This window comes from Oreochromis niloticus, linkage group LG18, assembly GCF_001858045.2.
Source record: "Oreochromis niloticus isolate F11D_XX linkage group LG18, O_niloticus_UMD_NMBU, whole genome shotgun sequence".
NCBI classification, from domain to species: Eukaryota; Metazoa; Chordata; class Actinopteri; order Cichliformes; family Cichlidae; genus Oreochromis; species Oreochromis niloticus.
In genome coordinates this window covers 30,946,787-30,959,664 of record NC_031982.2, presented here as the reverse complement: position 1 = coordinate 30,959,664, position 12,878 = coordinate 30,946,787, and the positions used below count along the sequence as shown (strand labels likewise).

The 12,878-nt window shown below is 42.3% G+C and overlaps 2 protein-coding genes and 1 non-coding gene across 6 annotated transcripts in view; 1 reads left to right on the top strand and 2 right to left on the bottom strand.

Annotated features, from left to right (window-relative positions):
- LOC109195563 (tripartite motif-containing protein 16) overlaps positions 1-12,878 on the bottom strand; it is a 1,176,058-nt gene that overhangs the window by 689,599 nt on the left and 473,581 nt on the right. The window lies entirely within an intron of this gene.
- LOC100692843 (adenosine deaminase RNA specific B2 (inactive)) overlaps positions 1-12,878 on the top strand; it is a 51,297-nt gene that overhangs the window by 15,271 nt on the left and 23,148 nt on the right. The gene's annotated exons all lie outside the window — the stretch shown is intronic.
- trnas-uga (transfer RNA serine (anticodon UGA)) lies at positions 7,468-7,549 on the bottom strand. Its single transcript has one exon. It is a non-coding gene; the product is annotated as a tRNA-Ser (tRNA).

Below are 12,878 nucleotides of genomic sequence, written 5' to 3'. Positions count from 1 at the left end.
AGGAATACAGCTGCTGGCACAGCCGACAGCGACACCATCACCTCCGTTCATCTCCATTTTTTTAGATTTTACATGCAATTACTAACAAGACAGCAGTGTTGGGTAAACAGTGGTTATTTGAACTCCCTTTAACGTGACCACTTCTGTATTTTTAACACTGATTGCAAAAAAAATAAGCACTTGTGAGAAAGGACAGAGGCGATTATGACTCAAAAGTGTCAATGAAGTTTTCAATTTGCTCCTATTTCCACTTTCTGTGTCCAAGAAGTCCCAGCGTGCAGCCAAAAATGTTCACTTTCTGTTTACTCGTGTGAGTATAAATGTCTCATCAGGATATGAGCTCCGATAATCATAATTACAGTGGTCTGACCAACAGGTCAGCCTTTTAGGATTACACTGGCATTGTTCTGCACATGATAATCCTCGGTAAATGCTGCAGATTACTCCATGATGGCCACGGTATTAAATCCAGCAGTTATTCAAAGTGCGCAAAGCCTTTTCCACTTTCATTAATGACCCGTTGGCCTTTTTTGTGCATCAAAGCGTGTCCTCTACGAAAAATAAATGCCTCCAGAAAATCATTAGTCCCCACAAATCCCACTATTTTCGGACCACAATGCACTCAGCTAATGCTTCCACAGTATCCAACAATGAGCTGTACTTTAATGCCAGCTGTCATTTTAGAAACAGAAGGTGGCATCTTTTTCTCAAATGGCAAACGTCTCCGCTTACAATGGAGCTCTGTGAGCGCGCAGCAGGAGGGAGACTCGTGTCGTGCGACTGCTGTGCGCTCAGTAATTCAGCAGTGTTTGAGTTTCTCTGTTCTTCTGAGACTGTGTGAGCTTCTAGACAGCTGGATGTATAAGCAAACTGTCACTCAAACAAGTAAATGGGGAGGGGAAAAAGAGGAAGTAATCACATGGGATTACCAAGTCTTTTCTGTTTACAGTGTTACAAAAACATCAAATTTAATTTAAAAGGAAGTTGAATGTTTTTCTGAGATTTCCCGTTTTCCTTTAAGTCTCTTATAAAGCCTTTATGTGCATTAAAAGGTGAGAGAGTTCAGAAAACACTGCTGCTGAACTCTGCAGGAACATTTCCACATCACTGGCAGCAGCGGCTAGTTTGGCAGAGCCGATTCCTCGCTCACAGTTTGGTTCAAACATGAACAGCCATTACGCATCCACCCATATGTGAGGGTTCACGTCGGTCCGGATGACGTATTTTTCACCATCGGTTGGGTGAACACGAGGCTCCTCGCACACATTTGTCTACCTTCCAAATCATGGTGAGAGCACAGACACAGCAGGCTAAGCAGGATATTCCAGACGCCCTTCTCCTCAGCAGCGCTGAACAGTCCCTCATGGTGGATCACAAGGCACTCCCAGGCCTGATCTCCCCAGCAGGTTCTGGGCTTGCTCCAAAGTCTCCTCCCTATTGTTGTGTGCTCAAGGAAGTTCAACTGGCTCCTTCCAACACAATGTAGGAGTGGTTCTTCTCTTAGCTCCCACTGGGCATCCAAGGTCCTCAGCCTATCAGCCTGCCTCAAAGGCAGAGAAACACATTTCAGCCACTTGAATTCACAGCTTTGCTCTTTCGATCATTTTTGAAGACTAGATGAATGTTGGAGCTCTCTCTTCACCACTTCAGCCGAGCCTGCATTACTGCTGATGCACCAATCAACGGGTCCACCTCTCACTCCAACTTCCCATCAGTCATGAATAAGACACTTGACTATCTCGCTTGGGGTTATTTCTCTCGCCCAACTCATAATGATGATGCTGGATATGTTGTTCCTTTTAAATGATCCCTGCTACAGTTAAAATGTGAGATAAAACAGTTACACGTGACAAGTTCGTGTGATTTTGAGTGTCCCTCAGGTTCCACCCTAAACCAAGATAGCAGTGGCCAAAATGTTTAATTCGGGGCTTCAGGACAACACAAACTAAAGGGTAGTAAGCCGGCGAGGCCTCAGTTCCTGCTATTTGAGTTCACATCTATTTTGTATGTTTAAAATAATTTTTTTTAAATGAGCGTTTTAGCCTAATGAGAGATTTTTATGGTGTGGAGTGAAGGTGGTGGAGAAGATGACCCAATAAGACAAGAAGTGAAAGCCAGGGAGAGATACACAAGGAGAAACAATTCCAAAATAAAACAGGAAAATATGATAAAAAAAAACATGGAGAAGATGGAGGGAGGGAAAGGCTGGAGACGCACAGAAACATTAAAAATCAAAACAGGAATAAAAACTCAACATATTCCAAAAAAGTCCAGGACCATGACATTTATAAACCGGTGGGTTTCATATCGATGACGTCTGTTTTTAATACACAGATCAATAGTCATACATGACACTGAGTACTGCACCGTATTGTAACCCCCTAAATAAAGTTCTGAATCTGCAAATGAGCACAGCCCCGTGGAGCTGCACTCGCAGCTTATTCACCTTTTTCTGTCCCCATAATTAAGGCACTCAGCTGTCACCTATATTCCTCCACAGGGAGGAGGTTATTTTGAGATATTTTACAGCAGTTTCAGGAGATCAAGCGAGGCAAAGTAAAAGTCAGAGAAGAGAAATAATGGGAAGCACAATTACGTCAAAAGATGCACAAAAAGCTCAGAAACAGAGAGGCAACAAAACCAGCAGGGTAGTTTTCACCTGGACCGGAGTTCACCTTGAAATAAAAACACAAGTGAGTTGATTAAAGAGGAAAAAATCAAGAAAATGTCAAGAACTTTCTAGATGCAAAGCCGCTGCATTTCAGCTCGTTTATTACAGCATGCTGTGAGGACCCTCTGAGCACAGACTGCAATGAAATTACTTTGTTAATCTGGATTTTTATCTTTTTTTTGTCTGGGTACAGATGAACTTTTTGGGAGCATTTCAGTAAAAATAAACTGCCATTTGGCTGTAAAAAAAATCCCCTTCTGTTGCCTTTTCAGTCAAATTAACAAACTGTCATTTGTTGGCTGTAAAGTCTCGTTGGAGAAATGATTTGATTGTCCTGCTTTCAGCGAGGATTATGATTCTCCGACATGCGACAAACAGCTGCTGTCTGTGACGGCTCTGTGTCATGACGTGGCGTGTGTTTGGCTATATTTGTATATTGGATGCATTTTGGATAAGTGAGCTCCATCGTGCAGTCAAACTTAGTGGGGCATGTCAGTGCGCAATTTCACTGATGGATTCTTCAATCGCCACACTTCTCTGGGGCTTGGGCTTTGTGAAACCATTAGCAATATGGTTTGTGCGCCCATTCAACTTAATTGCAGGGATGCTCAGCGGGTAAAGTGTGGCCATAACTCTGCAAACGTTAGGGGTCCCATCTTCTCTGCAGCTTGGAAGGACAGTGCCGCAGCTGAGTTTTGATCCCCAATGGGGCTGAAGCAGTGACAGAAAAAGTCACTGATATTTTTATTGCAAAATCCTGAATTTTTATTTTTAATTTGCACTTTTAATAGTAAATTATAAAATAAAAATAGCAAATGTGATTAATTTCAGGCTGACACTGCTGTGAAAAAGTATTTGCCCCCTTCTGGATTTCTTAGGTGGTTTTTTTGTCACACCTGCGTGGTTCAAATCATCAGACAAATGTTCTTATTTGACAACAATAACCTGAGTAAATACAAAATGCAATGAAATGAGATGCAGCGAGAATTCCAGGGATTTGAGTTAAGGTTAAGAGCAGACAGGTGAGTTCTGGCAGGTAAGTGAAGATGAATCCTTTCCTTATAGGAGCAAACCAGCCCGAGACAGCAGGTCAGTACTAAACACAAGAGGAGGTCTTCAGCCAACCGAACACGAGACTGAAAAGCAGAAAAAAGGCAACGTTAGGAAGCACACAAGCATGACTGAGCCTGATTACCACAACAATCTGGCAGAGAATGGCTGCTCGAGCGGGTGCTTAAGTACTGGCCGGTCATGAGCAAATCAGAAACAGGTGTGAAAACTGAGAGACCCTGACAGTCGGTGGAGTCCAAGAACAGAGCCTTGGACTCTAGACTGAGGCAAAGTGGAAGTCACAAAATGTGAAATTCTGTTTGGAAAACATGGATGCCACTGCTTCTGGAATTAAGAGGAGAGGGACCATTTGGCTTGTTATCAGCTGGTATTGGAGGTCATTAGTACTTATGGGACGAGCAGCTTGCACATCTGGAAACGCACCATCACTGTTGGCATATGCAGGTTTTACATCAGAATATGCTCCCATCCAAACGACACGTGTTTTAGTCGAAGGCTTTGCATCAACAAGACGAAGCTAAACCAGCTGAAAACATTTGGTGCATCTGAAACAAGCAGATACAACAAAGAAGTCCCAGGACCACTGAGCAGCTGGGTTCAATATCATTCTATCGTCATTTACATTTTACACAGAGTCCCAACTTTGTTAGAATTTGATTTGTATAGAAACACAAGTGTAGGCTGAGACAACATGCCAGTTTGATAGAATTTAAGATCATATTTTAAGGGAAAAAGGACATTGGTAACATTGTTGCTACAAACGGTTTGTGTATGTATTAAAGACGTGCTTCAGGAGAAGACAAAGACGTTAGATGCTTAGAGAATAAAACTTTAGGCTCTCCTGTTATCTGTGCACAGTGATCAGAGACATCTACAAGGAATGGTGATGATATTTTCCATAGATCGATTGTTCAGTAGGCGGTGATTTCTTACCTGATCTTTAATCTAGAGCACAACAACACTGCTCCAGAGATTATATCTGCAGCATAAGTAACCATGGCGATGTAAGCATGACATAGCAAGAAGTAAACCGTCTCCATAACAGCGAACACCCAGGGTTAACCCCGAAGTCACCTGGATAATCCTGCTTTGTAGTACAGATCTGTGGCTGAGTTAAGGCAGCCAGACTTACCCTGTGCATTGAGCCCAGAGAGGACTCAAACACAGGACCAGGCAGTCAGAGGAAAAGCACTAAATCCTAATTTTTAATCCAGGCTAATGTCAAAAAGTCAAAAGGGCCAAAAATCAGACACAAACATCACAAGGAATGCAACTGGGACTAACAGGATGCAAAAAATACACAGCGAGAAAATAAAACTATGAGGAAAACTAATTGGAGTACAGTGAAAAACTCGACTGTAATGAAAATGCAACAGTCTGATGGGGAAAAATGGGGAGCATCAGCTGATTGACAGCAGGTGAGGAACTACAGTGCAAAACAAGCAGGGATTACAAAATAAGTCAGGACCCAAACTGGCCCCAGTTAAGACCAAATGTGGCCCAAAGGAAAAGACGCCTGCACACTTTAGCCAGATGGTTTATGAAAAAAGTCTAATCTACAGAAAAAAATGATATATTTCTTTCTTACACTGACAGCAACATTAGATTTAACCCACTCATTTCTCATACTACACTTGGGCTTCGATAAACTAACAAAACAATTAAGCGATTCTCCACCGACAAACACGGCTCACAGTGAGAGATAAGCACCGCCTAATCATTCAAACTGATGAAGTGACAGCGAGTCAGCAGGCGAGGGCATTAAAAGCTGAAGCGAGGCCCATTGTAAGCAGGCAACAGGCTGCCATAGATTACTGCTGCCACTGTTATTGTCTCTCGTTTTAGTTTCATTGCACATCACCGTATGTTTCAGGCAATAATTTCATCACTCATTTCCAAATAATGATCATCAGCTTGTTGATTTGAAAGCAGACGTTTGTTCCCTGAGTGCGATGAGATGAGACGACGTACTGAACTAAATTTAGGCCGGAGAGAAGCTTTGCAGCCTGTTCTCGCTGTGTGGGGAAGAAAATGGTATCTGACATGGATCTGTGGTGAAATCGCAAACACTTAGCTGCAATATTTTAATTAGACAAAATGGAAAAATGGGTTTGAAAGCCAGCACAATACATTTGGAAAAATGCACTCAGCTTGCTGCTATTTATTAAACATTAGATAAAGATTTTAAGCTGTCTTTGTGCTTTCTGCTCTTCTTGACTTCCTAAATATCATCAGTGAAAATACGCAGAAAGTGTCCAAAAGCATTTTATCCGGATTTTGTAGATGTGTTTATCTTTTTTTTATGAAGATTTCACGCGTGTTTGCTCTTGTAACTACAATCACAAGTTATTTTCAGGTGTGCTGACCAGGATTTCTTAAATTAGAGTGAGAAGGATGAGACGAAGAGCCAGTCAGAAAATTTACACACATCACAGCACATTTCTGTTGCACTGTTGTGCCTGTATCGCTCTGTTCTGTCTGGTGTTGCACTCTCTTTGTTTTATTTTTTGCAATTTTTGTACACTTGCACTTTATGTAGTCCTGTGTTGATTGTCTGTTATATGTCATATGCAGCCCCATGGTCTTGGAGGAACGTTGCGTTGTTTCAGTGTGTGCTGTACCACTGCACATGGTTGGAATGATAATAAAGCCACTTGACTTGACTTGACTAATGAAGCTAACACAGAGCAGTCTGGATACAACTGTAAACATGTGTGTTTAAGTCTTTTACGGGGTAAAAGGAAAGACATTATCTCACACATCCTGAAATGTCCCACTGCAGAAGTGTTAATGCCCCAAAACACAGTTTTTATTCTTTCTGTCATGAATCTTACTTGAACAAATGTCAGAGCAATAGCATTAAGAAACTGCTTCAGTTTATTTTCCTTAAAAAAATAAATTCAACTTTATATTTTCATATTTTTCATCTGGTTGTCCGTCACCTGCAGTGACTGCAGTAACGCCATGTCTCACCCACAGTGGGCCTCCCCCCACAGTTTGAGAACCACAAAGTTAATCACAGTGGTGCACATCTAAAAAAGTTGAATCTGTTCATCTGGACGTAGCGTTTTGTGGGAGAAACGTTTCGTCACTCATCCAAGTGACTTCTTCAGTCTCAGCTGACTGCAGGTTTCCCCAGTCTTATAAACAGTACATTTGCATAATGACTGAAACCAGCCCACTGAAGGAACAAAGGGCTGTGAGGTCAGTTCCTTGATCATCAATATGCAAACTGTCATGACCATTGATCAAAGCCATGGGTGCCATTCACAGAGCTGGGGAATAGCTGCAGGATGGTGAAAGACGTACCCTTAGGCCCCCTCATCAGTTCAGAGATGGTCTTTTACATAGATGTGTTGGATTTATTTACCTGGATGATTGAGCACACATCAAGACACAGTGGTGCACTTTTTTTTTCAAAATGTGAAAATTTGTAGTTTTAAATCTAATAATAGCAAAAGTTTTCATTGCATATTTAACATTTTACAGTCATATTTAAAATAATTTACTGAGGAGGAAACGCTGTAACTTTGCCCCCTTTGTTCCCACAAGGAAACCTCAAATGGTTATACTGATTTGACAACACATTTTTTATTTGGGGCCAGTTAGAGTTTAGATTTCTTGGTTGATGTGACAAGAAAACACATACTGTGTCTGAACCACAGCTTCCCACTACCTCATGGGTCTGTGGGTTAATGTGGACATGGTGACAAAGAGAAGTGCTTCGCTGTGAGCAGGATTTGAACCTGCGCGGGAAGATCCCATTGGATTTCAAGTCCAACGCCTTAACCACTCGGCCATCACAGCTGCTTGCTTTGGTTTCTTTGCATGTATTGTGACACCACCAACATTAAATCATTTTCACCGATTTCTGCAGTGAATCTCTGCATTGTCTCCACCTGAATCTCGCCTTCTTCACTGCACAGCTTAGGTTTGCAGAGCTGCATGTGAACAAACCACCTAACCCTTTGCACAGACAATGTACAGCTCCTCATACATGAGGTCTAGCACAGTGGTGGAGGGGTGATGATTTGGACTTGCAGTTTTTGAGTCAAGCATGGACTCACATGAGAGGCCATCTGTCTGACAGTCAAAACGTGGCCAAAATTGAGTCATGCAACAGGACAATGATCCCAAGCACAGCATCAAATCTGCAACAGAATGGCTGAAAAAAGAAACAAGGTGCTGCAATGACCGAGTCAAAGTCCAGACCAGTGGTGCAAGCTTAAGCAAGTAGTGCACCAACAGCCATACTTGTCAAAAAAATCTTTAGCTTTAAGTTCAGGCATCTACAAGCACAGCCTGAAAAGATCATGATGATATCTTTGGTCGTGGTTATATCTACTAACGACCCAATCAAAACGCAGCGTGCGGTGACATGCTGATTAAGACGCAGCTCATTTGGATAATGATGATGATGTGTAATATCATCAAACGTCTAGTTTCCAAGTCTGTATCCATCACACGTAACATCCTACACAGGTTTTTAGATCCACGTCGCACACTGAAGTGAAACCGCAGTGTGCTCGAGCCTTCAGAGGCAGATGGCTGTTTAACCCTGTGACCACAGTGACTCACCTGCTGGTGGACAACAGCGCCATGCTACGTTTGTCATTCACTTTGGTGCGTTAATCGCTGTTTTTCTGTAACTTTGTAGGAGTATGTGTGGGACGTGTGTTTGTGTGCATCTGTGTGAACAGTGCGTGTTGTGTGCAAATGTTTAGCTCATTGGAACATGCTGTCAGCAGTTTGCTCTCTCAGCCCGCCCACACGTGAACGGAGAGCTGATCAAAGCTCGAGGCCCTGCGTTATCACTGCAAATTTCCTCACAGGTAGAAGATAAAAAGGATATTTTTCTACTTTGAAAATCTAATTTTTTTCTCAGCCTTTGTGAGCTGCAACTAATTCGGCTCTATAGTGTTTCTTCTTGTAATGAGCAATGAATTAGGTCATGTTTGAGCTCAGCTCGACTGTGCACACCTTCTCTTATCTCCTATAAACAAACTCCAAAATGAACATTAGTGGGATTTTAAGGAGGAGCATTTTGAAATCCAATTCATCGTTCACAGAGACAAACAGTCTCTTTCCATCTTCAGAAACATAGAAAGAGAAATCAAAACGAATCTTAGGCAACACTGGAAACTGTAGAAGCACTCTTTTTCTATTGGATAATAAGAAAATTGCAAAATGTTCAGCATTTTAAAGGACAGTGACAGTTATTACAACTTTAGCCACAGCACCAAAACTCAAGACTGCGCTGCTTCGGTTAAAACATCTCATATTAAATTGAATGAAACTTCAGCCGGTACACTGGACCACTCCACGGAGTCACAAATTAATCAAGCATAACACTGAACCACTAAAACGAACTTTTCTGTTCAGGAATGCAAGTAAATAACTTTAATTTGTCATCTTAATCAAAAATAACAAAGTGCTTTTCTGTTTATTCTTTGTTTTGTGAAATAGTACATTTGATAATTCATGAATAACAACAATAATTACATTTTACTATTAACAATTACAGAAACATAAAATATATATTGGTGATTACAGTAATATAATTAATAAATACGGTATAATAATTAACAAACTTTTGAAATAGCTTGCACATTTGATTGGTTACAAAGTGACATGGTTGTCCCCATGTAGGTCCATTGATTTGGACCTACATTCCCTCACTGAGCTTCCAGTCCAGCACCGTAACCACTCGGCCATCACTGCTCAGTACCTGCGCTTGAATGCTGCATGTAAAGGCAACTTGTGAGGTAATCTAAAAAACAATGAAACGTGTCGGCTTATTTAACTGACCCGATGTGACAAATGGCACATGCAGTTGTAATGGGTCATCACTTTATTGTCTGGTAGCAAAACACAGATGAAAGATAATATAGACTAGTTCTGCAGTTTACAGTCAGAGTAATAAATGAGGGTAGGACATATAAATAGCATAAAGTGTGGGTGTAGCTTCTACCTTTTTTCTCTGGGACTTGTCTGTTTTGTTTATGGTCATAGTTTCAGGCCATACTGAATGAAAATGAAGTCAGGTTAGTAAAGTTTTATCATTCTGTAAGTCAGAAAGGAGGATTATCTGGGATAATCTCCTGGGTAAAGCACCAAGATGGCAATGGTGAAAATGGTTGAGTCCAGAATTTTCTCTATTTTTATTCAGTGGTAGCATATTTGATGGATGTAGGCTGTAGAGCCTGGACCAAAATCTTCAATGCACGACTGCTTTTTCTTTCCTTGCTGAATCAGGAGGACATCTGGACACATCATGCAAACAAACTTCTACTGATGCAACTAAACTGGATTTAATTAGAAGCTCACCATTTCATGCTGCTTTCAACTTAAAGGTCACCCATGTATTGAAGATGTTTCCACTACTGAAAAAACAACATCTTAAGTCAAAATTTTAAGTTATTTTCTCAAACCTTTCAGTTATTAACATGTTTTTTTCTGGAACACCTCATAACTGCACAGTGCTCACCGGCAATCATGGCTTTAGAAAGTGTTACCTGTTATAAATATTAAAGAAATTATTTTAACTTTAGCCACCGGGAACAGGATTCAAGCAAAACCCAACAAAAGTTCAAGCCGGAAACCTTAACAGCAGAACAACCACAGCCCTGAAGTCCTGGCCAAGAATGGCATACTTACTGTTTCATAAAAGAAAGCCCAGCCCTTTTTCCTCTTTTATATTTGTACTGAGGCTCATTAAAGACGACACATATAAAGTAAAAAAGTAAGAAAGGAGCAGGAGCTTTAATAAAATAAGAAAAAAAATCTACTCTTACAAATTTCCTTCCTAATACCAAGTCAGTCGATAGAAAAATTAATCCAAAAAGTTTTCATATTTCTTTGCCCTTGAGAAAAGACAGTCCACATTACAAGTAAATGAAACCACTTGCCATTAATTATGCTTAGCAAATGAGATTATCCACAGCTGTCAGCCCGCACACACACACCGGACAGCGAGCGGGTGCTTCTTGCTTCCCCCCTGCCATGCCTAATTTCATTATTCTATTAAATAAGGTTCATTAACACCGGCTGAATGGAGAAACTTCCCTTCTTAAGCTTTGATAAACACAAGCAGTGTGCAATACGAAGCCATGCAAGCTTCCTGCTCGCTCTCTCTTTTTTTTTTCCTCTGCTGTTCTCCAACTTCCAGAACATTGTGGCCTTTTGGGTGCAGGTGGCAATCATCTGAACGACTAATATCAGCATTTTCTTTTGCACTTTCTGCACCCACTGATGCATTTACCGCAAAGAATGCAAGGGCAGAAAAACCTGTGGTGGCCGAGAGGCTAAAGTGAGGTACAGAAATCCAACTGGATTATTACACCGATGATGTGTGGCCCCAATATCTGATAGGTCGACCTCAACACATCTGCATGCCGGTATACAAAGATACACCTGCTTTCTACACCAGGTTTGAGACGGACAACATCACCCAGCTTGAGGAGTCCAGATCCTCACTCAAACCTGGCAGCTCTGCACTCACCTTCAGGACTGAGGACGTGGTGAGAGCCCTCAGGAGGACCAGGGAGAGGAGCTCACCCGGCCTTGACAACATCAGCAGTCGAGTTCTGAGGCACTGTGCAGGGCAACTAGGAAGTGTGTTCTGGACTCTATTTCAACACTCAATTGACAGTCACACCATCCCCCAGCTGTGGAAACACTCCACAGTCATCCCCATCCCCAAAAGAAACAACCCAAAGTCTCTGAATGATCTTCGTCCTGTGGCCCTCACCTCCCTGGTGATGAAGGCCATGGAGAAGATCATAAAACAACACATTGTAAGAGCAACTGACCCCCTGATGGACCCACTCCAGTTTGCTTACCGTGCATGCAGAGGTGTTGATGATGCAAAAATCTTCATCTTGGACTCCATCCACAAACATCTGGAGCTCCCTGACTCCTCCGCCAGACTTCTGTTTGCTGATTTCTCATCAGCGTTCAACACTCTGCAGCCTCATATCCTGGCCACTAAACTTTACACCCGATTTCACCTGGATGATCAGCTAATCCTGTGGATATTGGACTTTTTGACCAACAGGACTCAGAAAGTTTGGGTCAACAACTCTCTTTCCGGTCTCCATTCCACCTCCACTGGCTCCCCCCAGGGCTGTGTGCTCTCCCCCCTGCTCTTCATCCTCTACACCGATGACTGCAGATCCACACAGCCCAACTGTCACCTGGTTAAATATGCTGACGACACAGTTCTCCTGTCACTGCTGTCAGGCCAGTCACAACACTACGGGCCCACTCTTCAGGAGTTTGTAGAGTGGTGTGACAGCTCCAAACTTGAACTGAACGTGAGCAAAACCAAAGAGATGGTGGTGACCTTCTCCAGTAGGCAGAGGGATCTGGCTGCTTCAGTCACCACCACCATCCACGGGAAGCCAGTGGAGGTAGTTGAGGAGTACAAATACCTGGGAACCATCTTTGACAACTTGTATTCTCTGCCAACACAGAGGAGATTCTCAGGAGGTGCCACCAACGGCTATACCTCCTTAGGAAACTCAACTCCTTTGGAGTCAGCACACCCATCATGATGACTTTTTACTATGCCTTCCTGGAAAGCATCATGACCTTCTCCATCACCTGCTGGTTCCACTCCCTCAGCCTGCAGCACACTGCATCAGTGTGCCTGCCTGTCAGAACTCTGGCACAGGTTTTCAGCCAACAGGCCCTCAGACAGGCAGCCAAAATCATCAGTGACCCCTCTCACATTCTTCACCCCGCATTTCAGTGGCTCCCCTCTGGGCGACGCCTCCGCTGCATTTCCTGCAGGACTGAGAGGAGGAGAGCCACCTTTGTCCCCATAACCACCCTGCTTTTTAACTCCAGCCGATAAGATCATTTCCCACACCATAAACATAAACTACTCTACACTCTTTTTATACTGCCGACACTTTACTCACTTTTAGTCACTCACAGTTATTCATTCACCTTTCAGTCACTTTAATTTTAAAACTGTATATACTGTATATTCTGTGTATTTATTATTTCAGTCCTATTGCCTGTTCTTATTCTCCTTATCTTCAACGTATGCTGCTCGGTTGTTTATTAATTGCCCCTTGGGGATAAATAAAGTCTTCTGATTCTGATTCTGATTCTGATATACACTTTTTTG